At 44.3% G+C, this 26,147-nt stretch overlaps 2 long non-coding RNA genes across 2 annotated transcripts; one reads left to right on the top strand and one right to left on the bottom strand.

Annotated features, from left to right (window-relative positions):
* The first annotated feature begins 6,968 nt into the window (after positions 1 to 6,968).
* LOC141095928 (uncharacterized) lies at positions 6,969 to 9,243 on the top strand. The gene is made up of 3 exons (XR_012233509.1): positions 6,969 to 7,062; positions 8,857 to 8,922; positions 9,216 to 9,243. It is a non-coding gene; the product is annotated as an uncharacterized lncRNA (long non-coding RNA).
* A 698-nt stretch (positions 9,244 to 9,941) lies between these two features.
* LOC141095927 (uncharacterized) lies at positions 9,942 to 11,245 on the bottom strand. The gene is made up of 2 exons (XR_012233508.1): positions 11,039 to 11,245; positions 9,942 to 10,125 (listed from the first exon to the last, which is right to left on the bottom strand). It is a non-coding gene; the product is annotated as an uncharacterized lncRNA (long non-coding RNA).
* Positions 11,246 to 26,147: the final 14,902 nt, after the last annotated feature.

Raw genomic sequence — 26,147 nt, 5'->3', positions numbered from 1 at the left:
GCCTTAATGTGTGATAGGTGAGAAGTGGAGTTTTTCCAAGAGAGAGCGGTGGGACTGTGGACAGTTCGAGGGGTGGAGCCTGGGCAGAGTCTCAAGGAGGCCCCGAAAATTTTGGCAGTATGGGGCCCCGAAATTCCTAGTGGCAGCCGTGGAGATCCCACGTTATGCTGCGGGGTCTCTGATTGAATGGCAGAGGGGCTATTCTATCATATATCTGTGTATAAGATTGCTTTATTAGTTTGTAAACTAGTTTTAAATTACATAGTGAATTATAGTATGTAAAAGATGATGTTAAGAACACATTGCATATGCATGTCGCACAGATGTCATACGGATACTGGGGGAGAAAACAAATTGCACACTCGCATGGCATAAGTTCAGCCATACGGATTCCACGTGTCCAACTTTTCTGAAGCAACATCAGATCAATATTTTATACAGGAGTGTGAATGAGCCCTTATACCCAGTATACAGGACAGGAGAACCCGTACTGTGCAGTGTATATATACATGGAATAAGGGCTCATGCACACAAACGTATAAATTGGGTGTGTGCTATCCGATATTTTATTTTTATCATATTTTTTCTTTTATCAGATACTATTGAATGAGGAAGTGCAATATTTTTTTCCCATACTGACTCGGTATGAGAAAAAAAGCTCAATATATAAATATTACCCACTATGTTAACACCGCACTATAGCTATATACATGACACAGGACAGGATGCACCTAGAATGGTGTATATACGGCTACATCACATAGGAGACGCCGAGACTGCTGTGTATACATATTACACACGCAATAATGGCCTAAAGTGTTGGAACCCTTGAAATTGTTCTAGAAACTGAAATTATGACAAAATTGTTGGCACCCTCATCTCAATACTTGGTTGCACACCCTTTGGAAACAATAACTGCAATCAGTGGCTTCTCATAACCATCAAGAGCTTCTTACACCTCTCAACTTGAATTTTGGACCACTCTTTCATGCAAAAATCCTGACAGGGCGCAGTCCATAAAGCATAGCTTTTTGCTAAATAAAAGTATTTAGAAAACTGTTTATTTGTGTATTTATTTATTTTATTACATTTCTCGGTGAACCCTTTTAAGGCCAAAACCAGTTGTGCCCATAAGTCGCGAGAAGCCTATTTCATGTATAGAGCATCGGCTGTAGGTGGCTGCCGGTTATGAGGTCACGGAATGTTGTGACATCACGATGACATAGAATCAACTGCCGAACGGAACTCCTCTGAGGGTTTCAGTTAGTGGAGTGTGAGTAACATCATTTATATTAGCTCCTGATTTATGTCCTATTATATCCCATGTGTCTGTGACTCTCGCTCCTGATTTATGTCCTATTATATCCCATGTGTCTGTGACTCTCTCTCCTCATTTCCCTCATTCTCTAATAATAACTCAACTTTTTTTTTTGCTAATGTTTAAACTGTGTCATCTATCTAACCGGCATTCTCTCTTTGTATCCTCCACCATCCATGTGAACAATACAGTGCAATGTATAGATTAGGTATAATTAGGAATATAGAAATAACTGCCATGAACCTTTATTTTTTACCATTTTGTAACAGTTGCATAACATTTACAGGGTCTAAGGGGTAACGTTGTCCCTTGTGGAGGCGCCAAGTTGGTGTGGGGAGACTTATAGGCCAAGTAATGCTCCTCTGGGAATTTTAATATGCAGGGTGCCTGTTCAGAGGAAGAGGCCAGGAGCTCTAGTGCCACCTATTGGCGATGACTTTGTGTTAATAAGTGGCAAAAAAAATCCAAAACCATTGTCTGTAAATGGAGTTTCTGGTTTGGTTTCCTATCCAAAGTCATGTACCAAGGCTCATGAAAGGGTCGATATTGACTTTTAGGATTGCCTCCTCTAATGGGTGGCGCTAGAGCTCCTGTCCTCTTCCTCTGTGAAGAGGCTATGTGCTTTATATTTAGGTGATTACATTGATAAAGTTTTGATTTAAGGTAAAGAATCTAAGAGGGTTGTACAAGATTTGAAAAATTCTCTCTTTTCTTCAAAAAACAGCGCCACACCTGTCTGTTGGTTGTGTCCGGGATTACAGTTCAGCTCTATTCATCTCTATGAAGCCGAGTTACAATGCCAAACATAAGCCGTGGACAGGTGCAGCGCTGTTTTTAGAAGGAAGCAGTTATGTTTTTCTAGTCCTGCACAATCCCTTAAAACCCTATTTCATGGATATGGGATTGGTTGTAGGTTTTTGTCACTCCTGACAGTTACTGCTGTTACTGGTGATTAGTAATCCATGAAATGGGATGACATCACACAGTGACATCATGGTGCCTGCCGAGGGGACACTCACTAGAGGGCTGCAGTCGGGCGTAAAGTGGAAGGAAACGTTGTATTAGCCTCTTTTTTTGTGTCCTTTATTATGTTCTGATAGGTTCTCCTTTATCTATAGGTGTTAACCCTGTAATGTCAGGACATCACTTCCCTTTAATAATGGAATCGTTATGTAGTTAATCCCTGCAATTCTTCACAAATATCAAAACAGGAATGAAATACAATGTCTGCTATAATTCTTCTTTTTCTATTATTTTATAGTTTATGAGCGAGAATCTAGTGAGGAGAATGAGGTAAATGCTTACTTACCCTAAATCTGCAATTTCTCTGATAGACTGGAGCCCCTGGATGGCGGAGAGTCACCTTCCATGTCACCCGTAATCTCCTGCAATTCTGCTTCCCACAGGGAAACATTGCAGCTCCATGTCAGAATGACCGGGTGACTCTATTACCGCCGAGCATCAGCCGAAGGGCAAGTTCAGATGTGGCAGATTTAGTGTCCAAATTTTGGGAAATTCATTCATGGGGGAGGACATTGTGGGCCCCCTTCACACGTCCATATGATACCAATACCGGAAAAAACAGTACCGGTGTCAGTGTTTTGGATCAGTGTACTGTCAGTGTGCCATCAGTGTAGTATCAGTGAGCCATCTGTGTGTCATCCTTGAGAAAGCTCAAAGCGTTATTGTGTTATTAGAGTACACACTATTTAGAAACCAATTCTCCACCAATTGTGATATTTTACAAATTATTAGAATATAAACTTTAATTAAATAGTTTGAAAATGGGGTAATTAGTCCTATATTACTCTAATTGGTGTTTTTTTGTATAAATATTTTTTCTAGTACTGAACTAAAGATTTTATTTTAATTTGTAAAGTACCACAATTGGCGATGACTTGGTGTCATCAGTGTGCCATTAGTGTGTCACCAGTGTCACCCGAGTGCTATCACTGTATCATCAATGAGCCATTAGTGTGCCACCATCCATGTGACATCTGTTTTTTTCCAGTATGGCTTTGTAAAAATCAACCCATAGACTTGTATTGGCCTCTGTCATCTGTGCTGCTGGTAAAACGCGGACATATGAGCAGCCCTATAGGTTGTAATGGGTACGCGTGGATATATGTCTCCAGTACGGGTGAAAACGGCTGCCAGACGCCCTGGAGACACGTACATGTGAACAGGGGCTTACACTACGCCAGGTTTCTGACATACAACAGTTGTACATTTTAGTGACCATTGATGATCTGTTATCAGCTATGGAGCAGATACAATAATTCCTAATTGTCTTCCTTACTCTTCAGTAGGATGACGTTAGAAGAGGAGTACAAGGAGTACAAGGAGTTCCTGCATGAGCTGTATGTATATCATATAACTGGGATTATTGATCCTCCTGGACTCTCCCTGTAATGATCCACCACAGAGATGTTCCCTATGAGTCTGCATTGGTTATATTAAGGCTCAATAGTATCATTCCTCTTCCTACCATCATGGTGACTGTGTATGTGTAATATTATTCATTCTGTTTTCTTTTTCTTTAATAGATGGAGAGTCAGCATAGAGCTATGGGAGGTAGAATTCGAGTATGTATCTTATTATATCTTCCTTCCACATTCATATAGGAGTAGTATGTGTCCCAATAAGGGAAGGACTCCATGGTGGTGATATCATGGCATTACTGCTCCCACTCAGGGGCATTTACACTGTTTCCATAAGAAGGATGACATTGCTTTCAATAATAAAGAACTTAGACCCAAATTAATTCTTCATACTGTTCCTCATCCCTTTTATTCGTAGAATAACAATACGGTCAGGAGCCAATTACAGTAATGCCCCAAATTTATCCGGACTCTTGACCAACCAAATGTTGTCTTGGAGCCTGAGATTAAAGGATCATCCTTCTGTGTAGCACAATCTATGTGATGGCAGAGCTGGAGAGATTCTGGAGGTTATGTCCATGCTGTTATCTGAGGGACAGGTTATAAAGATCGTGGCCCAGATTCATCACCACCTTTGTGTCCACTTTATGTCTACTTTTGTGTGTTGGCACCTTTTTTTGTTGTTTTTCACCCTTTTCATTATTTGCACCTTTTTTAAGTCAATTTTACATGTGCTCGCCTTTTTTTAATTTTTGCTGCTTTTTGGCCGTTTTTTAACAATTCCAGATATTTTCACCTGATTTGGCACAGATTCTCTCTAAAAAAAAAAAACAACACAAAAATTGAGCTTGGTTTGAGTTGGTACACATGCAGCATATAAATGCATGTTCATATGGCCAAAAAGCATACAAAACCTACAGACAAAATGAAAAAAAAACCCTGCTATAATTAAATAAGTAAAAAGCAAAAGTGCATTTAAATCATACGGAGTTCTTAGTAATACTGTATTTGATCAAACATAGCATAAAAGCCATCCCACCATCGACAAGGTGACTGTGATCGGGGGCGGTCCTACACGGTCTAGTATTAATAACCTTATCATGCGTCAAAGTTGATGTCTGTGTGAATAAGGGCAGACAAGGACCGGGTCCCAACCAGTGGACACCAGGGGAAGCCTTAAAATACAATTTCCAGCTCAGGAGAGGGAGGCCACACCCCAGCTTGCACAGAATGCAAAAATACAAAGAAAAAACACAAAAATTTATTTTTGCAAGCTGGGGTGTGGCCTCCCTCTCCTGAGCTGGAAATTGTATTTAAAGGCTTCCCCTGACTGGTGTCCACTGGTTGGGACCCGGTCCTTGTCTGCCCTTATTCACACAGACGTCAACTTTGACACATAAGGTTATTAATACTAGACAGTGTAGGACCGCCCCGATCACAGTCACCTTGTCGATGATGGGATGGCTTTTATGCTATGTTTAATCACTTACAGTATTACTAAGAACTCCGTATGATTTAAATGCACTTTTGCTTTTTACTTATTTAATTATAGCAGGGTTTTTTTCATTTTGTCTTTTGTAGCTTTTGACAGATTCTCTCTAGTCTCCTTCTTCCTCCCTCTGGTGTGTTTTTCAGGACTCCAAAATATGAGACCAAACATCACAAACGCAGTTCAAAAGACGAAAAAAGCCTATTTTTTACTTTGCGACAAATTCATGAATCACGCACATTATTTTGATGAATTCTGTGCCAAAACAGCAACAAATACCACAAGACATATAAGGAAAGTGACTTATAAAAAGCCGCAGATGATGAGCCAGTGTGTTATGATTCTAACCAGAGCTGTATGTTCTATTATAGGAAAAACAAATTTGGAAGAGCATCCCGCGCGCCTACCCTGGAGACCATCTTGTAAGTTGGTATTATAAACAGAGTCATATTTCTGAGCTGTTCCCTCAGATATACTATTGTCATAATCAATGTACAGTATCTACAAGGGGAAATGATGTAAGAAAGAGTTGGAAATTCATGAGGATTTCACATCCCCTCATTGTCACTGTGCCACCATCAGCAGACACAGGCACGCTCATGTATAAAAACTCTTCTAAGACAAAGTATCAGTGTGACCCTTCACAGCCAATCAGAATCCAGATTTCAACATCTCAATTTCCTTTAAAATGAGAGCAGTGATCTGGTTGGTTGCTGTGAGTAACACGGACACCTTTTCTTCGAGTGATTTTTACTGATCATGCCTGGGAGTTTTATGAAACCATTTATGTCCTCCATACACAGTCTACTATAAATTGCAGCCTTCATTCTGCTAATAGTTGGCAACTGGAGGATAACAGTGACGATGGATAGACATTCAGAAGTTTTTAGAGAAATTTCTCGTATAAAATGAGTAATTGTAACAACAATGGCAGTTTGAGAATTGCTAAATAAAGTGTATGCTATATATCCAATAGTGAAGTGGAGGAAGAAGAAGAGAAGGAGGATGACGAGGAGAAGGAAGATGAAGAGGAGGAGGAGGAAGAAGAGGTGGATAAGGTGAATGCCACATCAGAAGGAAGCAATGAGAATATCAGCTTGTAAGTAGACAGATAGTGAGATTATAATGTATTCGCCAACACTCCCAGAACATCGCCGAGTCTCCTGGAAAAAAATGTACTCAAGAATACATGGATAGCAGTTATATCCAGTCAGATAACTTTATCCATAGGCTTCCTAAGCATTAATTCTTGGCAGGTTGTTAAAAATGGGGGGATCCCATTCCATTTTTTTTTTATTATTTTTTTAAATGCCGTTGGGACCCCTCTATTGTTGATAACCATCTTTGCTAAAGCTGACAGTTAAATGTTGCAGCTCACAGCTGTCAGTTTTACCATACTGGTAATCAAAAATAGAAAGACTTCACGTCATTTTTTAAAAAAAATTGTGTTTATTTATAGTGCAGGCACCAGGCCCGGATTGGTATTATGCCCAACCAGGCATTTTCCCGCTGGGCCGCTCTCATGCGGCCACTGGCCTGGCTGCTGTTCCTGCTGCCTTGCACACACTGCAGGGAGATAAGCCGCCACGCACCCCATCCTTGCCCTAGCTTGAGACCCCCCCAGCCACTTACAGCGTCGCTTGCCTGCTCTCTTCTCTGTACACAGGGCCTGTGATTAGGTCACAGGAGGGGAGGAGTCAGGGGTCACATGATCAGGAGCCTTTGTCCAGACCCAGGGTCTGGACAAAGGCTCCTGATCATGTGACCCCCTGACTCCGCCCCTCCTGTGACCTCATCACAGGTCCTGTGCGCACAGCCCTGCCTCTTGGTGTCTGCCGGACTCTGCTGTGCTGGTTTTCATGGTGCTGGATGAGGTAAGTATGTGTGGGGTCAGGGGTGGTTTTCAGGGTAGATGTAGCAGTGCTGTGTGTGTATGAGGTGTACGGAGCGGAGCCGCGTGTGTACGGAGCGGAGCAGGATGTGTACGGAGAGGAGCCACATGTACGAGGTGTACGGAGAGGAGCCACGTGTTCGGGGTGTACGGAGAGGAGCCGCGCATGTGCGGGATGAGCGGAGCCGCACGTGTACGAAGTGGAGCCTTGTGTGTGCGGGATGTGCGGAGCCAAGTGTGTACGAAGCATACAAAGCGGGTTTTTCCCACGGACACAGGAGTACACGCGGAGCCCCAAGGAGCATTTAAAACTCACACATGATGATCCACCAGAAGTGATGTGCTGGAAGCTGATCGGAAATGAGGTAATTTCATGAGGAGATTGTGACGGAACTGGGAATGCTTCAATTCCATCACCATGTCCTCCTCCAACAGCGCAGACAGCAGTATCGCCTTGGAATCGGGGATGCCGGCCATGTGAGCGGATCATGATATGTCCTGCATTGGGAGGCTCAGGTGGGCACTACAATGGGAGCCGGGCTGCTATAGTATCTTTATAGAATCTTTATTTCTTTCTCTCATTTTCTTTCTCTCTCTGTTCTTTCTTTCTCTCTCTAATCTTTCTTTTTTCTTTCCCCTCTTTCTTTCTTTTTCTTTCCTCTTTCTTTCTTTTCTCTCTCTGTCTCTCTCTTTTCTTTCTTTCCCCTCTTTCTTTCTCTCTCTTCTTTCTTCTTTCTCTCACTCTCCTTTCTTTCTCTCTCTGTTTTCTTTTTTCTCTCTCTCTCTGTTTTCTCTCTTCCTTAGTGCCAGTCAGTGTGCCCATAATGCCAGCCACTGTGCCATCAGTACCAGTCTGTGATCAGCAGTGCTAAATAGGTGCGGTTGGGCGTGGACATGGGTGTGACTAGTTGTGAAATGGATGTGGCCGGGGCGTGGCCTAAAATTTGCAGCAGCGCGGCGCTGTCTTTCTCCCTCTTTCCCTTCTTCAAAAGTTGGGAGGTATGATAGGGGCGGCTGTGACCAGGGGGTCTGGTTGCCCAATGGATAGCAGTTCTGCCAGGAATTCTGTCATCATGCATACAAAAGGGGACAGAGCTTTGGGATGAGCTCTGTACCTAAAAGCAATAAATAGACTGAGCTGAAATACTGGGCACAACTGTGGCTACATGTTATATAGTCGTGTTAATCTCTTATCACTTCTTGCAACCTACAAGTGTACAAATATATTATATAGTCACCATGTGACTAGTGGGCCTGTGTAACTTCAAATGCCAGGGCTGAATTTTTGTCCCAGTCCGGCCCTGGCAGGCACTGACTGATGAATACTCCCATCAACGACACCTGATCTCGCTGTTATTAGCGGCAGCAGGCGTAGGCTGCTGGGAATAGTACTCTCTAATCAGCCGACGCCTCTATGAACAGAGGTAAACTTTCATAGCTGGTGTTGGAAACCACAGCTCTCTGACTGATCACAGACAGTGTTTGCTGTGCTGTGCTGCAAATGACAGCATGGCAAACAATGGGTGTTCGGGCACGCCATGCATCTGAATGGGGCTAGGTTCGGTTTCGGGTACTGTTCTGGTACCCAAACCAAACTTTTTTTTAAATTTTTGGCAGAACCCGCCGGACCCGAACATCCAGGGGTTCACCCATCACTAATTGTGACATTATCATAGGACATTACACAGGACAATATCACTGTATAAATTCTCATAGACTGATCAGAATGATGATGTGAATTGTCTGAGTCTCAATTTGTTTGTTTGGATTTTTTAAGACACAAACATAAATGGTGGAAGCCGAAATGCTTTAGAAGAAAGAACCAGACCACTGTCAAAAACATGTAAGTATTTAACCCTTCCCACAAATGGATGTGCCCTTATGTCCTAAACGCTGACTTCTAGATGCAAAATTATACAATGATTTGTCCTGGTAGTTACACAGGCAGATCAGTCCGCTTGCAAGTGCATGTGAAATGTATTCAATGAGCTAATAATTAGCAATCTATATGATGTGGTGAAGTATATGAGACAGGGCATACATTATGTTTATTATATGTATCCCTATGATGCTAGGATTTGTTCCTGATTATTATATTTATATATTTATTTGTGATCACTTTTTCTTTTTCTCCAGCAGCAAAAGTGATAAAAAAGAAACAGAGACGTCCAACAAAGTAAGGAAAAGCTTCCCCCATTGTTGTATGTGACATGTTGTTACACTAAGGCCCATAATATGGGTAGATATACTTTGTGTCTTCCCTTTATTCTATATTGTACAGTATATTTTTAATGGAAGATACCAACACCTTCCCTTCCTTTCTTCTCCATTCTATACAGCTGGCTCCTCCGAGCTTTTACCTGCTGCTTCAGCAGAGCGGGAACACAATAAATAAAACGTAAGTATAATTTTTCTATTGAAAGATTTACAAACTCTAAGCGGTATCATCAGTTTGCTATATATAGAAAAGAAAGAGGGGAGACACAAAGCGCAATAGGGTCTTATCCCACGTATCACAAAGATGAGACACCAAGAAAACTGCTCACCTGGTGCAGGTGAATACAGGCATGTAAAGATGGCAGCTGCCGCAGATCCACAGGTCGATCCACGACCTTATGAAGAGATATGCTCAGTAGGAAGTGTGGATTATCTCCGCGCTGCCGCAATAGATTAATTCCAGAAATTATTGAAATATTCCAGTGGCTTATTCAACGCATTTCGGTGTTCCAATGACCCCTTCGTCAGGAAATACCACATACAATATGAAGAGACAAGGTGCTTGCAAGGTTTAAGCACATGCTAAATTCAAAAAATGGCGCCTAACGATGAAATGACGCATGATGTCAGAGTTCATGGTTGACAAAAGGTTAACACGTCTTTATCGGTATAGAATTAAACATATACATTAAGGATCCCTTTCTTAATCATCAATTCAATTCTATTCACAGATTAACGGGTAACAACTGAAAAATTATTTAAAGAAAAAAATGAAGAAATGAATGAGTGGATCCCAGCTTTCTTCAAAAGAGAAGATATGGACGAGAACCTGCGGAGCAGAAACACATTAAAAAATTAATAAATATTTAAAAAATCTAAGTGAACTGTGTCCATTAATAATTATGAATATAAAGTGATCGTTTTTACCATGTAAAATAAATCCATTTCCCAGTACAAACAATATAAAAAAGAGGAAGACAATATAAAAAGGGGAGGGGGATTTTTTCTGTTCGAAGCTCTAGAGCAGGGTTCCCCACCTCCAGTCCTCAAGGCCCACCGACAGATCATGTTTTCAGGATTTCCTTTGTATTGCACAGGTGAAGCAATTATCACCTGGCAATACTAAGGAAATCCTGAAAACATGATCTGTTGGTGGGCCTTGAGGACTGGAGGTGGGGAACCCTGCTCTAGAGTGAGGGAAAGTCACAAGACATCGCAAACTCCCAGACTGGGGCCGATATTATGCCGAGATCATATCCAAGGAGAAACCCATCATCACTTATTGTTGAAAAAAACGTCATAATTAAAAAGTATAAATAATATGCGTGTGAGTATACAAAGATGGATTTGTCAGAGAGAAAAGACATCGCTGTCGACGTACTGACATGCAGATATTTATAACTGTGAAAGCATTTCAAAAGAGAAAACTTATTGTTTAAGAATAATAAAAATATATATATATGATGTCATAGTAAAGGACTATCAGTAATTAGTAGACAGAAAAAAATATCCGTATGGAAATGAATCTATATCTAAGGTTACATTCAAAAAGCAAATTTTAGAGAAGAGAAGGATAATTCAATATTATAACTGAGAATTTCGTCAGAGATAATTTTGATATATAGAAAGGGAATATGAAAACATAAATTATACCATTCAGCCATTTGTAATAGAGGGGAATATTTTAAAAGAGGATATTGTAGATTTTATAGAAAGGATCAGCTTTTTTGGGTAAAAATTACCTTTTAAAGGGGAAGAGGAGATTGTCAGTTCAAAAAATAGGCGTCAGAGGGAATATATCCATTTGACCGCCGAAGAAGAAAGCCAGGACCCATCGCTCAGAAGAACCACCGCAGGAACACCGCAAGTTCGCGTCCTGGACAAAGACACCAGCAGTAATTAATATACAGTCAAAAACAGCATAAAATAAGATACATTACGAATCCAATGGTCCTCCTACAGAACCCCCGCCAAGGCACAACACAAAAAACACAATTTAGGAAATAATTGCTATGCAGATTCCACAAGTAAAAAAATGTGAAATTATATAGTTATACAACAAAACAAAACCCTCAGTACTCCAACTGGAGATGCATATAAATAAATATAAAATATTTGACACGTTTCACTTCTAATATTCCAGCCCCATCACCATGTATCCCCAACCTGCACAAACCCCTCATCCTGCTGAGCCGCTGCTGCCGTATGTGTCCCTATTACTGCACCTGATACCCCAATGCTGAGCCGCTGCTGCCGTATGTGTCCCTATTACTGCACCTGATACCCCAATGCTGAGCCACTGCTGCTGTATGTGTCCCTATTACTGCACCTGATACCCCAATGCTGAGCCGCTGCTGCCGTATGTGTCCCTATTACTGCACCTGATACCCCAATGCTGAGCCGCTGCTGCCGTATGTGTCCCTATTACTGCACCCGATACCCCAATGCTGAGCCGCTGCTGCTGTATGTGTCCCTATTACTGCACCTATTGTGTGGTTCTGTGTGCCCTCTAAATTCTAAAGCATCCCTCTATAATACAGTAATGCCGGGTGCAAGTGACCTAGAAAACAGTGCCTACATTTTGTCCCCTAGAAGGTAATAATGCCCTCTGTGTGCCCCATTTGACAGTCACAGTAACCTGAGTTCCCCTATAACAATAAGTGCCCACTTTACATTTAATAAAATCCTGAGTATACCCCCTGTACCGCTCCCCTATACACAATATAATGCCCCCTCACTGTATATATACTGACCCCTTAGTATCCCCCAATGATGGCTCCAACACTGTATGATGGTCCCCTCACTGAAAAATCCACATTGTATGATGGCCCCCTTACTATAATCTACACACTGTATGATGGCCCCCTAGACAGCCTCCATATAGTATAACACACCAGATAGTCCTCAATATACGTAGTATAGTATATTGCAGCCCCCAATAAGCAGACTGTAATGTAAGGCAGCACTCCCCCATAATAATAATAATAATAATACATTTTATTTCTATAGCGCCAACATATTCCGCAGCACTTTACATTTCAGAGGGGATTTGTACAGACGATAGACATTACAGCATAACAATAATCACACAGATCATAACAGATACCAAGAGGAATGAGGGCCCTGCTCGCAAGCTTACAATCTATGAGGAAAAAGGGAGACACGAAAGGTGGGTGGTAACAGTTGCCCTGATTGTTTGGACCAGCCATAATGTTAAGTGTGTAACAGTACAGACACAGAGGGCTAATAGATGTATAAAGCATGTGGGAACATGATGCGTGGAACCTGGTTATGGTAAAACTTTTGGCTGTGCCACACAGGGATAGGTTAATATGTTGAGGCGGTAGGCCAATCTGAATAAATGCGTTTACAGGGCACGCTTAAAATTTTATGGATTGGGGACTAATCGTATTGACCTGGGAAGTGCACTCCAAAGAATTGGCGCAGCACATGTATAGTCTTGGAGACGGGAGTGGGAGGTTATGATTATTGAGGATGCTAACCTCAGGACATCAGCAGAACGGAGGGCGCTGGTAGGGTGGTATACTGAAACAAGGGAGGAGATGTAGGGTGGTGCTGAGCCATGGAGGGCTTTGTGGGTGAGGGTAATAAGTTTATACTGAATTCTGGAGTGGATGGGTAGCCAGTGTAATGACTGGCACAAGGTAGAGGCATCGGTGTGACGATTGACGAGGAATATGATCCTGGCTGCAGCATTCAAGACAGATTGTAGGGGGGAGAGTTTGGTAAGAGAGAGACTGATTAGAAGAGAGTTACAATTGTCCAGACGAGAATGAATACGAGAAACAGTAAGAGTTTTTGCGGAGTCAAAAGTAAGAAAAGGTCAAATTCTAGAAATGTTTTTGAGATGCAGATAACAAGAGCGAGCCAATGATCAGATATGGGGAGCAAAGGAAAGCTCGGCGTCAAGTATGACCCCAAGACAGCGGGCATGTTGCTGGGGAGTAATAGTGGAACCACACACGGAAATGGCAATGTCGGGTATAGGTACATTAGTAGCGGGAGGAAACACAAGGAGTTCAGTCTTTGACAGGTTCAGTTTCAGATATAGTGATGACATGATGTTAGACACAGCATTTAGACAATCGCTGGTGTTTTCTAGAAAGGCAGGCGTGATGTCCGGAGAAGCGTATAATTGGTTGTCATCAGCATAGAGATTGTACTGGAAACCAAATCTACTGATTGTTTCACCAATAGGGGCAGTGTACAAAGAGAAGAGGAGGGGGCCTAGGACTGATCCTCGAGGAACCCCAACAGAAATGGAAATATGAGAGGAGGAACCAGCAAGAGATAGAGTAAAGGAGCGGTCAGAGAGATAGGAGGAGAACCAGGAGAGAACGGTGTCCTTGAGGCCAATGCAACGGAGCATAGTGAGGAGGAGCTGATGATCCACAGCGTTGAATGCTGCAGAGAGATCCAAGAGAGTTAGCATAGAGTAATGACCATTTGATTTAGCTGTTAGTAGATCATTAGAGACTTTAGTGAGGGCAGTTTCAGTAGATTGTAAAGAGCAGAAACCGGATTGGAGAGGGTCGAGAAGAAAGTTATCAGAGAGATAGCGGATAAGACGGCAGTGGACCAGGCGTTCCAGGAGTTTAGAGATGAAGGGAAGATTAGAGACAGGTCTATAGATAGCGGCACAGTTTTGGTCGAGGGATGGTCTTTTAAGTAGTGGATGTATGATGGCATGCTTAAATGAGGGAAAGATACCAGAAGAGAGAGAGGTTAAATATTTTAGTTAGGTGAGTGGTGACAGCAGGGGAAAGGGACTGGAGATGTGATGGAAATGGGTCACTGGTACAAGTGGTTGGACGAGAAGATGCAAGGAGCCTGCTTACTTCTTCTGTGACTGGTTCAAAATCAGAGAGTGAGCTAGATGCAGTGGAGGAGGGAGGACAGTGCATGCTATGAGGTGATTGGGAGATAATTTCCTGTCGGATCTGCTCAATTTTTTCTTTCAAATAATTGGCCAGATCGTCAGCTCGAAGCTCCGTGGTTGGGGCCTGTACTCTTGGGTTGAGTAGAGAATAAAAAGTGTCAAAGAGACGTTTAGGGTTATTGGACAGTGAGGTGACGAGGGTGTTGAAATAGGTTTGTTTGGAGAGGTGAAGGACAGTGTTGTATGTTCTAAGCATAAACTTATAATGGATGAAATTTTCGTGTAGATTGGATTTTCTCCACAGACGTTTGGCGCACCTGGAGCACCGCTGCAGGAAACGTGTTTGCAGGGTGTGCTAGGGTTGTCGCCATCTGTGTTGTGGTATTCTATATATAGAGGGTGCAAATTCATCCAGGGCACTTTGAAGTTTTTCATTGTAATGCTTCAATGCAGAATCAGGACATGAGAGGGAGGAGATAGGGGCCAATGAAGACTGCAAGTTCTTCATAAGTTTCTGGGTGTTAATGGCCTGTATGTTTCTATAAGTATGGACAGTGGGGGTGACCTGAGTGGCCTGGCAGTTCTTGATAGAGAATGAAAGAAGGTTGTGGTCAGAGAGAGGGAGAGGGGAGTTTACAAAATCATCCACTGCACAAAGCCGAGAGAAGACCAAGTCGAGGGAGTTTCCATCTTCATGCGTTGGAGAATTAGTAAGCTGTGAAAGGCCAAACGAGGAGGTTAGAGATAAAAGGTGAGTAGCAGATGGGGAGAGGGGAAGAGCAATGGGGATGTTGAAATCGCCCATGATGAGGGTAGGGATGTCACAGGAGAGAACATGTGGAAGCCAAGTGCCAAAATGATCCAGGAACTGATGGGAGGGGCCGGAAGGACTATATACCACCGCCACTCGCATGGAGAAGGGGGTGTAGAGTCTGACGGCATGGACCTCAAAAGAAGGGAAGACAAGTGAGAGTACTTGAGGGATAACCTGAAAGGCACATTTGGGTGATAGGAGCAGACCAACGCCTCCAACTGCTCTATTGTCTGATCTTGGAGTATGAGAGAAGTGTAGTCCATCATATGAAAGAGCAGCAGCAGCGGTAGTGTCTGACTGCTGGATCCAGGTTTCAGTAGGATCCAGGTTTCAGTAAGAGCCAGAAGGTTAAGAGAATTCGAAAGGAAGAAGTCATGGATGAAGGAGAGTTTGTTACACACTGAGTGAAAATTCCAAACGGCACAATTAAGAGACAGATGGCATGCAGGGAACATTAATAAGATTAGAGGGGTTTCTGAGTGTTGCAGGTGGGGGTTTGACTTTCTATAACATGGGGGACCAGGGTTGGGAGCAATGTCTCCTGCGACTAGGAGGAGGATAGAAAGAGTGAGCAGATGGTTAAGTGATTTGTGAGAGCGTCTCTGATGTTGAATGGTGGGACTAAATGGATCTGTGCAATTTAGCAATGTGAAAAGAGCGTGCGTGCTATACATAGGAGAGGAAAGGAGTGAGGGGCCGATATGGATGGAGTGTAGAGAGTTAATGCCATGGCAGTGGATGTGTGTGAATGCAGCGGCCAGGATATAAATTACACAAGTGCATATCGTATATATTTGTTGTAATCCAAATGTGCAGGAAATAGATGTCTTTAAATGTCTTACCTGTCTCCTACCCTGTCTAACTGCCATGTTATAACTGCCTCATACTTTGATCAAATGTACTTCGATTAAATGTGCATAAATGCCCCCTGCATAAATGCCTTTCCCAAGCTATGTCTGAATATATAGGAGGCTAAGGCTTAGATCTTTTCTTTTTTTGCTCTCTCTCTTCTCGTTAATCAAACTAAACGAAGACAGCAGGGCACAATAAATGTTGGGCTCAGATAAACCAATGTCCAGGCCTACATGCATCATAAACCACTTTGAAAAGTTTCTTGACCTCACAGCATAAGGGGACAAGCAGAGTAAGTTGAAATAACTATATTCCAGATATAAGCTTGCATAGTTGAAAACACATATGTAGCATTCAGGATTAACTGCTTGCTGACATGGAATGGAGTGGAGACACACAGGAGTTGATTCAGAGCAGAGATTGAAAAAGCTGGTTACCTGTATGAAGAGAATAGAGATGCGTGTCACATTCATCCATGTTATAACTGCCTCATACTTTGATCAAATGTACTTCGTACATAGGCAGACTGTAGTATAAGGCAGCCCCCCCATCCCCTATAGGCAGACTGTAATATAAGGCAGCACCCCCACCCTATAGGCCGACTGTATTATAAGGCAGCTCCCCATCTCCTATAAGCAGACTGTAGTATAAGGCAGCCCCCCAATACCCCATAGGCAGACTGTAGTATAAGGCAGCCTCCCATCCCCTATAGGCAGACTGTAGTATAAGGCAGCCTCCCAATTCCCAATAGACAGACTGTAGTATAAGGCAGCCTCCCAATCCCCTATAGGCAGACTATAGTATAAGGCAGCCTCCCAATCCCCTATAGGCAGACTATAGTATAAGGCTGCCTAACCATCCCCTATAGTAACATAGTTTTGAAGGCTGAAGGAAGACCTTATGTCCATCTAGTTCAGCCTATTTTTAGTGCAGCTGTTCTGCATTGTTGATCCTTGACTAAGATGCCTAAGTCTTTTTCCATGTCTGATTTCCCCAGCAGTTTCCCATTTAGTAAGTAATTGTAGCATCTATTTCTCCTTCCCATGTGCATAACCTTACACTTATCTGTGTTAAACCTCATTTGCCATTTTTCAGCCCAATTCTCCAATTTACTCAAATCTGTCTGTAGTTGCAAACTGTCCTCCTTTGTGTTAACTACCTTACATAGTTTTGTATCATCTGCAAATACTGATATTTTACGGAGTAAGCCATCCACTAGATCATTAATAAATATATTAAATAGTAGGGGACCCAATACAGAACCCTGTGGTACCCCACTAGTAACTCTGGCCCAATCTGAGTATGCCCCATTAATAACCACTCTTTGTTTTAAGCCAGCTACCTACCCATCTACACACATTTTCCCTTAGCCCAAGCTTTCTCATTTTACTTACCAATCTTATGTGGGACAGTGTCAAATGCTTTAGAGAAGTCGAGATAAATGACATCCAATGATTCTCCTTGGTCCATTTGAGAGCTTACATCCTCATAGAAGCTGATCAGATTAGTTTGACAGGAGTGATCCTTCATAAATCCATGTTGATATGGAGTTAAACATTTATTAACATTGAGATATTCCATAATGGTATCCCATAGAAACCCTTCAAAAATTTTACCCACAACAGATGTTAAGCTTACAGGCCTATAGTTTCCAGGTTCCCTTTTACACCCCTTTTTGAATATTGGTACCACATTTGCTTGCCACCAATCAAAAGGAACAGACCCTGTTTCTATAGAGTCTTTAAATATAAGGAATAGAGGCCTGTCTATCACATTACTTAACTCCCTTAATACCCGAGGGTGAATGCCATCAGGGCCTGGTGATTTGTCAATTTTAATCTTACTAAGGCAGACTGTAGTATAAGGCATGTGAAATCAAAAGAAACAAACGCGGACAGCACCGCTGTTACCGTAGAAGCTCAGATGGCGTGCGGCATGCAGGAAACTGACAGCTGGGAATCTCGGGTGCCCGACCTTAAAAAGGCAATCCTTGGAATCCACATAGAAGAAAAAGTCGCACTCAATGAGTCACGTAAATTTTCACAGGTTTATTGACACATGCAACACATGTCAGGCCAGGGGAGTGACATAGGAGTGCGGAAAAGACTGACCACGGCCCTTTCGCGCTGTTTGAGCGCTTCAACGGGACCCTCCCCCGGCCTGACGTGTTGCATGTGTCAATAAACCTGTGAAAATTTACGTGACTCGTTGAGTGCGACCTTTTCTTCTATGTGGATTGTAGTATAAGGCAGCCCACACCCTACAGTTAGACTGTAATATAAGGCAGCACCCCCACCCTGTAGGCAGGCTGTAGTATAAGGCAGCCCCCCATCCCCTATAGGCAGACTGTAATATAAGGCAGCACCCCATCCCCTATAGGCAGACTGTAGTATAAGGCAGCCTCCCCATCTCCTATGGGCAGACTGTAGTATAAGGAAGCCCCCACTAGGCAGACTGTAGTATAATGCACCCCCATATAAAAAAATAAATCTAATACTCACCTCTCTTGCTCCCGGCTCCTGCACTGCTCCAGCTCATCTCCTGACAGCGGGCGCCGAGCAGTGATGTCATCGCACCCGCTGTCAGCAAGAGGGGAATGATGGGAGGTAAGCTGTATCGGCAACGGGCCCACCCTACCTGCCCATAGCGGCCGGGCGGCAGAGCAGGGAGATCGATTCTCCTTGCTCTGCCGCAGAATGTAACTGTATCGGTGCGCTGTGCATGCCGATACAGTTACTGTAGCGTAGCTCCAGGTGGGCCCCCTCTAGAGCCGGGGCCCGGGGTCGCCGCTTCCTCTGCCCCCCCCGGTAGCTACGCTACTGCAACCAGACTAATGCATGTAAAAACATCATTAGGTCCTTAACATTTTATTCTGCAGATGAAAACTATTTAAAATCACAAGTTATATGTCATGTGGCACTACTCGTTATTTACTATGCCACATGTACATGTTATTTGATTTATATAGGTTTCATTTTCTGGGTATATACAGTGGGGAAAAAAGTATTTAGTCAGCCACCAATTTTGCAAGTTCTCCCACTTAAAAAGATGAGCGAGGCCTGTAATTGACCTCATAGGTAGACGACAACTATGAGAGGCAAAATGAGAAAACAAATCCAGAAAATCACCTTGTCTGATTTGGAAAAAAACCACAATGCACACTAAGTAGGATGGAAGTTGAAACTGGCAGGGATCAAATACGTGTAATAAAATATGGCTACACGCAAAAAAGTGAGATAAAATACCCTTTATTAAAAAAATGGGTGTACACATGAAACATAAAATGGCATCACCAAAATTTATACATAACATAATAGCATAATAGGCTATAGGAAGAGGTCAAATAAATAACCCTGTAATACATTACATCAATGTAATGTAGAGGTAGACTCTCATAGTTGTGGTCTACCTATGATGTCAATTACAGGCCTCTCTCATCTTTTTAAGTGAGAGAACTTGCACAATTGGTGGCTGGCTAAATACTTTTTTCCCCACTGTACAGACCAGACAGCATGTCACAGATATCCAAGCAGCACATGAGATTGATGACATCTTCCTGCTCAAGACCATCCCAAGGCACTTCACCTCCTGACATAGCTGAGAGTCTACTGGTTTTAAGGTGCGAGGCATTTACTGGCTCCACTGTGGCATTAGGGGGGTGATGTAGAACGCTTGTTGGTACAACTAGAATGTTGCTGGAGAGTGACCTTGGGTACCATGGAACAATATTTTTCCAATTTCTAATTCTTATTTTTTTATTACTTTTTATCATTGTTTTTTATTCTCCAAAAAATATTATTTTCTTTTTTAATTACCCATATATAGTCGAGTATAAGCCGACCCGAGTATAAGCCGAAGCACCTAATTTTATCTAAAAAATCTGGGAAACCTTATTGACTCAAGTATAAGCCTGGTATGCGTTGTCCCCTCATCCTGGTATGCACGGCCTCCTCATTACCATCATTGCATTCATGGCACCATCCCCATCCTTGTATGCATAGCACCACCCCCATCCTTGTATGCATGGCACCATCCCCATCATTGCATACTTGGCCCCATCCCCATCCTTGTATGCATAGCACCACCCCCATCCTTGTATGCATGGCCTCATCCCCATCATTGCATACATGGCTCCATCCCCAACCTTGTATGCATGGCACCATCCCCATCATTGCATACATGGCTCCATCCTCATCCTTGTATGCATGGCCCCATCCCCATCAATGTATGTATGTATGGCCCCATCCCTATCGTTGTATGCATGGCTCCATCCCTATCCATGTATGTGTATGGAAGTGGACTGACCTGTTGACCTGTCTGCAGTAGGAAGGTGAATGCAAAATGTACCGTAAAAGTGCTTGACGTGAACTGATGAATATGTATGCGGGGAGACAGCTAGAGACAGTGAAAGATGGTAAAGTACTGGGTTTTGACCACTAGAGGGAGACCAAGAACAGCAGGAAAAGGAGACGGTGCAGTACTAGAGATTGGCCACAAGATGGAGGCAGAGAACAGTGAGGAAAGGGCTTAACAGCTTAAGGCTAGGAAACCGGGTAGTCATGGTGGGCGGAGTTACAGGGGCTCTAGAGGGAAATTCCCTCGGAGGGGAATAAAGCGGCAGAGAGAGTTCCAGAAGGGAGCCAGTCCAGGAGGATGAGTTCAGCAGAGAAGGAGACTGAAGGCGGAAGAGACAGAGCGGAACAACTCCAGGAAGGACTGGAAGGCGAAACGGTCAGAGGGGTGGCCCTGACAGGAGAGCCGCAGGACATAGGAAGTCCAGGGGTACCAGACGGACGGACTCGGACAGGAGAAGCGTTGTGGTGGTAGGCCTAGGGCAGCCACAGTGATAGAGCTGCGAGGGACATCAATTTCATGAAAGAGAAGGAAGTGAAAGGTACCCGGGCCTGTGTGTACGGAAGCTGTCGTGCTGCTGTGGTCGTCGGGAGGACGACCAATAAAGAAGACCTGTTGAACGTACATTGGTTTCTGTCTCCAGTTTGTTCGCGGCACAAAGGGACCACCCCCCAGTTGGTACACATACCTACAATTGGCGTAGTTGGCAGGATCACCACCGCCAATACACCAACGGCAGCGGTAAGAGCGCGCCGAAGATCCAAAGGATCCAAGCTGAACAGGTTGAAGATTTACCGCTGTGGATTACAAATTGGACTATGATTGTGATTGCGGGATTTAATCAGAGGAAAAAGGACTTTACAGAAATGGCTGTGGCATATAAGCGCCTGAAAGAATCGCAGGAGTTTGCTGCCGCATTGGACTATCAGGGGCAGCTAAGCCGAGCCCGCCCCTGGAACACTGCTGAGAAAGCTGGATGCCGCTGCTGGAAAGCTCGGTACCCTCCCACGCTAAAGGGCTACAGCATGACCTGGGAGCCATCACAAAAGCAGCAAGCTCTCAGCTGTCCTGGAGACCTGCCGCAGATGGAGTCCTCGACATCTGCGCCTGCTGTCCCGGAGCCGGATCACCAAGCAGAGATGCGTCTGCACTCTTCACGGTCCACGTATACGCCGAGTGACAAGCGTCCTCCCCATGGAATGCTGGAAAATGGGTGGAGAGACCGGCGAGATCCCCACCCTGGAACGGGAGTGATGCGGCTGGGAAAGCTGGGTGCCGCGGCAGGAAAGCCGGGCACTCTGAAGGACTACAGCGGGAGGTGGAATCACCAACAGCAGGACCTGCGGATCTGGGAGCAGTTACAAAAGCAGCAAGCACTCATCTGTTTTGAAGACCTGCCGCATATGGAGTCCCCGACATCTGCGCCTGATGTCCCGGAGCCGGATCGCCCAGCGGAGATGCGTCCGCACTCTTCACGGTCCACACCAGAGACAGCGTGGGAAGTGGAAGCCACTCTGCAGCTAGAGGAACTGAAAGACCTGGGAGCTGTTCCTGCTGGGCGGCAGGCGGAAGGTGAACCCCAGCGCACCCGAGACGGCGGCAACGGAAGTGACGGCGAGACAGCGGGGACAACTCAGGAGGAGAAAATCGAGGAACCGATGGAGACCCCGGCCTCCAGCATGCAGCAGTACCTGCAGGAGATGAGGGCCGGACGGAGCGGAACTGCAACATCAAAGGGGGTGAGTGCATCTCTACCTCAGCCGGTGGCGGACCACGCAGCCCCAATGCTGTCCCACTGCGGGGATACGGGGCCCAAGGTCCATGTCACTGAGCACCCGCACTCCCGCCTGGCGTCCCCTGAGACCACCAAGCCCTCCGGAGAAAATGTCGGTCCCCGTGCAGAGGCAGCTGAGGTCGTCTCTGCCCGTTTATCCTTCACGGGTTGGGCGCTCTTCGGCTGCAGAGTCCTCTTCGGCCCGTGCCAGGGTTCGGGTCTCCCGTAGAGACACGGCACGGGATGCGAGCTGCGGAACTCTCCGTGGCCCCTTCTTGCCCTTCTAGTGAGTGCACGTATGCACAATCTGAGACTGCCAGTCATCCTGAGGGCTCCACGGCAGTGGAGTTCCTTTTTACCGGCTGAAAAAAATCAGCCACCAGGAGACGGCCCCGAGCACCGCTGAAGGAAACGGACTGCTGGGACTACCGTGCACGGTTGCACAGCATGGGGACTGTTCTGCATCCCCTCAGGGTAAGAAACCCTGTCTCCTGACGTGGCAGGGATGTACGGAGTGCTTCCCGCACAGGAAGGGAGAGCACTGTTGCCAAATGTTTGAAAATGATGGAAGATGTTGAAAATATACATATTTAAAATGTTGCAAATATTAAAAATGTTATAGATGAAAATGTTAAAAATGTAGATATATAGGAAAATGTGAAATGCCTGCCATGACAAAATGTAAAAGAAAGCATTTGAAAGTTTCATATGATGGTTTATGACTTGGTGCAGACAGCGGTCCACTGATTAGGTCCTCGGTGGGAAATATCCCAAAAACAGGAGGGGGGAACAATTACCTGGTAGCCTCCATGGCAGCCTCGGTCATTCCGCCCCTAGAACTAAAAACGATTCTGGAAGCATAAGAAAAGTGGGGGAAAGCACGCGTTGAGGAGTCCGGGTGGTCCTACCCCCAATAAAATGGAAATTGTCATATAGGCGCAAGCGCCTGCGAGTAGCCGTCAGCTACTCGGAGCTTAACTGCTCCAGGCTCTGCCCAGCACCCCATGTAGAGCTAAAGTGCTCCGGGCTCTGCTCGGCAACCGGCCACACAGACAAAAGCAATTTGGGGAAGTACAAAAAAAGAAAGGTAAGGGATTGTCGGGGACGACAATGGTCACAGGAAGGGGGTATGTAGGAGGGTGGACTAAGACTTGGACCTGTTTGAGTGTATAGGACAAATGTATATGTGCTGTAACCATTACATGTAGATGTTGGAGGTAGAATGTATCAGCTAGGGAAAGTTGGAGTTTGGTAATTGGCCACTAGGAGCAAAGGATAAAAAGGTAGGGTTATGCCCACTAGACGGGCTCTGGCCGGGAGTATGCATATCTTATACATCACCGCCACTACCGGCTCAGAAACGCGCAAATCCTTACGGCGCACAGCGCTGCACTTGAGGGATTCATAAGTCTGCAGTCACACAGAGTGACTGCAGACTTTACATTTTAGGCAGGACAGCTCCTTTAACCTCTTGCCAACACGCGCCGTACAGATACTGCTCTGAGGGAGCTGCATTCCCACAAAGAGAAGAGTATAAGAAAACCTACAAAAAATACTCCCATGAAAAGCATTTATAATCAAATATCTCCATTTCAACAAAAATACATAAAACAATTAAAAAAGGAAATATACTGCAGAATGAAACGACTGGTATATAAATAAAATGGTGCACATTGCATGACATGTTAGAAAAATAGGAAATAAACTGATCAATGTGGAGTACAGACACAGGGATACACAACATTAGCCCTGGGAGCCAAAAAATAGTACAATCCTGCCCCCTAGTGGTTATGGAGGGTATAAGAAAAAAACAATGCAAGGGATATACTGTATATACAGAATGTACACACACGTGTATCAGTATATTATAAGACATATAGTGTAAATTAAATGAATCCATATATTAGAGATCATAAAGTTACCAGTAAAGGCACTTTCCCATCCTAAGGAGCCCCCAGACATTGCAGGAGGTGCATCATGTGTAGAGCTTCATTACCAGCCGGGATCCTCTAATGCCCGTTGGGGCATCGGCACGCTCAGGAGAAATTGCACAGCAAATTGTATGGTGCAATGTCTCCCGTTACCCTTATGAAGATGCAAAACGTGGAGCTAAAAAACATTTTCACAGTCACAGTGGACTCTCTCCATAAGCTGCAGTATTGTACTGAGAGAATAATGATAACATGTCCCTTATATCTATTGGTAAGCTGCAGTAAAGCACCACTCTGGGGTTTCTTTTATTTGTGCGGTGGCTTACATGCATTCCATTATTATATTCTATTAAATTACATTGGCCTTTAACCCCTTGACGGCCTTGGACATATAGATACTTCCAAGATGGTGTCTCTGTGCCGGAGCCCGCAGCTTTCCCTGCACATGACTACTGATCTGATCAGCTGTCATGTGCATCTAACAGCAGTGAGTGGATTCACGATCCACCCATGGCTGGTAATCAATGTCGCCGTCAACCTCTTACAGCGGCATTTAACTCGCGCTAACCGGAAGCGTGTCACAAGAGCCGCCTTTTGGCATTCCTGTCACATGATCGTGGGGTGCCAATGGGTTGTCACAACAGCCGGATGTCTGCAGGAGACTCCCGTGCTTGTCATTGTGAAGCTAATATGAACGCTGGCCCGTGGCCGACGTTCATAGATGATGATATTTGCTACATATGGTGGGCTAAAAAATATAAAAGTTCAAATCTCCCCCCTTTTGCCCGATTCAAAATAAAACATTAAAAAGTAAATAAAAAAATGCACATATTTGTTATAGCCGAGTTCAGAATCGCCCAAAATATCAATATATAAAGTAAATTCATCCGATCGGTAAATGACGTAACGAGAAAAAAAATCAAAACGCCCAAATAACTTTTTTGGTTGCCGCAACATTGCAATAAAATGTGATCGTATCTACCCCGAAATGGTATCAATAAAACGTCAGCAGCAAAAAAGAAGCCCTGACCCAAATCACAAAAAACGGAGACGCTCCAGATCTCGGAAAATGGCGCCTTTCTTTTCTTATAATCTTTGCTTTTTTTTTTTTTTTTCACCACTAGACATGTTTGGTATCTGAGAACACGTGACGACCTGGAGAATCATAAAGGCGGGTCAGATTTATCATTTAATGAACATGGTAAATTTTAAAAAAATCCAAATAGCTGTGGAATTGCACTCTTTTTTTTTAGAATTTCACTGCACTTAGAATTTTTCCCCATTTTCCAATACGCTATATCGTAAAATCAATGGTGTCATTCAAAAGTACAACTTGTTCTGCAAAAACCAAGCCCTCATGTGGGTGTATTGGCGGAAAAAGAAAAAAGTTATGACTCTGGGGAGAAGGGGAGGAAAAAAAGGAAAACGCAAAAAACAGAAAATTGTTAAGTCTCTAAAGGGTTAAAAGTGATGATTGGGGACTTGAGACTGATCGCTGTCTGTAGCATGGGTCATCAGCATTAGCTCCGGGGGTATCTACATCCCGGCCCGTGAGCTGTATGAAGACCCCCAGCACCATGGAGAGCGCAGCGTCCTCATCATTATCTACGAGACCCCGGTATATGTAGGTAAAGTGGCGGCAATAGGACGGAGCTGTGATACTGGACCACCTGCGACCGTGTTATAGGCCGGGGTCAGACAAGTGAGAAACTCGGACGAGCCTCACACATTAACACCCGGCACTGCCGCCGGCACTCGGCCCGGAGCGCTCAGCCACATAGAAATACATGCAGCGCTCACTCCGGTCCCGAGTGCCGGCGGCAGTGCCGGGTATTGATGCGAGGCTCGTCCGAGTTTCTCACAAGTCTGACCCCGGCCATAGAGTCGTGTTACTCCAACCTCACTTCTTACAACCTACAAGTGCACGGAGATGTCTCACATTCATCCCACACGTGGCCTGTGCACCTACAATGCCGCGGCTGAATTCTCGCCCCAGTCCGGCCCTGCTTACACCTATACCTGACTCCTGAGGTGACCCCAAATCACAGCTCAGATATGTGACGCCTCATGTCCGATCACCAGCACAGCAGCAGTCTTATTCCGCGCCAGTAGGTGGCGCCCGTCTACATACAATTTATTCACATGCAATAAACAAGTCTGGCCGCAAGATGTCGCTGGTAGCACGCCTTGGGTTCCAAATCAAGTGCTGTACTGTTCCCGGCCAGCA

This window comes from Dendrobates tinctorius, unplaced genomic scaffold (genome assembly GCF_039654945.1).
Source record: "Dendrobates tinctorius isolate UK_male_01 unplaced genomic scaffold, ASM3965494v1 ptg000070l, whole genome shotgun sequence".
Taxonomy (NCBI): Eukaryota; Metazoa; Chordata; class Amphibia; order Anura; family Dendrobatidae; genus Dendrobates; species Dendrobates tinctorius.
The sequence above is the reverse complement of the archived record's forward strand: the minus strand, read 5'-3'. Positions and strand labels throughout refer to the sequence as shown.